The sequence below is a fragment of the Triticum dicoccoides genome, chromosome 3A (genome assembly GCF_002162155.2).
Source record: "Triticum dicoccoides isolate Atlit2015 ecotype Zavitan chromosome 3A, WEW_v2.0, whole genome shotgun sequence".
In the NCBI taxonomy this organism is placed as follows: Eukaryota; Viridiplantae; Streptophyta; class Magnoliopsida; order Poales; family Poaceae; genus Triticum; species Triticum dicoccoides.
In genome coordinates this window covers 484,083,757-484,085,545 of record NC_041384.1, presented here as the reverse complement: position 1 = coordinate 484,085,545, position 1,789 = coordinate 484,083,757, and positions in this window count along the sequence as shown.

Sequence of the window (1,789 nt, the reverse complement as noted above, 5' to 3'; positions counted from 1 at the left end):
CTAGAGTTCATTGGCATGCCAAAGAAATGGCAACCATCCAAACAAAGACCAATCTTTGGGTCATGACCAAAATTTTGGTTGGGGTATTGGTTGCCCATGATTTGGCCAACATTGGCAAGAAAAATGAACTAGAGTTGGCTAGAGTTCATTGGCATGCCAAAAAAATGGCAACCATCCAAACAAAGACCAATCTTTTGGTCATGACCAAAATTTTGGCAAGGTGCACTTTGGCCACAATCCAAACACACCCCAACACCTGGCTCGTCGAGGATGCACGGGGCGCCGCGACGCATCCGCGGAGTGGTGTAGCGCGGCCAACTGCATCCTCTGGACCTAAGACCATGTCGGGTCATTTTGCTTTTTCAATGACATGCGGGGATCGCAAGTGAGCAAAGGGCATCTCCAACGTTGCCACGACCGCAGCTGACTACCCTGGCACACCAAAACCATTGTCCCTCGCGCCGTCGCGCGGTGCGTTCACAGCCAGTGCCAGCTGCCCGCATTCATGCCGTCCATTCGTATGTCGTCATTAGGAGGCTCGGTGCCCGCGGAACCAACTCCGGCGACTTAATGACGCACCCGGACGCTTGGCCTCACCGGAATGCGCTACTTAAAGCGGCAACGCCCAGCTAACCTCCACACCATAGCGCATCGTCCTCCTACCTGGAACCACATCCGCCATGACCGCAAGTGCGAACGCTCTGCGGGAGAGCTTGTCTTCGGGGATGGAGCTCGAGGTCGCCGCTCTCGCTGAAGTCGCCGCACAAGTGGTGGCCACGCAGGCGGCCGACGACGGGAGCACCGTCAGCCATGCGTCCTACTTGCCGCCGTCCAACGTCCCGCACCGCTGAGGTCGGGGACTCCTCCGAGGATGAGTAGGGCATGGGAGGCGGCAGGGCATGGTGTGCCAACTGGCCGGTCCATCTCCCGTGTTCTACTTTTCCTCGCCGGAGACCACACCTTCACTTCACGGGTCTTAACCCCGCCCCCGTACATGGAGATCACAGATGGAGGACATCGGTCGCTGCCGTAGAATAGGTTTAGGGTCGGGTTTATTTTATTTTTTTGTCCTATAAAAGTTCGAACTGTAATGAAAATTTGTCGTGTTTGCATTAATCTCGGTCGGTGTATATGAACTTTCACAATAATATACATATTGTAGGAGTACTAGCAAGATGCCCGTGCGTTGCACGGAAGATCAAGATCTTGTGGGAGAAAAGGATGAACGAGGGAAAGCCTTATCTGCAAATGTGGAGAGGAGTGTGGGTAAATTGTCATAGTTTCCTTCCTATCCGTTAGATATAGATCGGACGGCCTATATTACAGGATCGGACACATCTTTCTACATCTACGGGAACCTACGAAAGGGTTAACATAAATTGCCACTCTCTCTCTCTCCTCCCCTGATTTTCATGGTGGTGGGCCCCTCCCTCCCCCCAATCTACAATCAACAGCTCACACGTTTCACATTACATTAATTACGTAACTGGGATTACGTAGGTGTAGCATTACTCGTCCTAAAAAACCCAACTAAGCCAACCTCCCAGCATATCACGCGGGAAAAGACCCGGACGCGCCGTTTTAGTCGAGATTACCGGATCACTAGTAGTAGTATCGATGGATCGCGCGAAGCAACAAATTTTTTTTTGAGGGGGCGAAGCACCTAGTTTAAAAGGAAAAAATGTGGTACACTCACAACACTCCTGTCACGTCGCATGGCACCCCACACACGTTCGGTCCTGCACATGGCTCATGTAAACAGAACGCGCTTCGGCTTGCCTCTTCACTG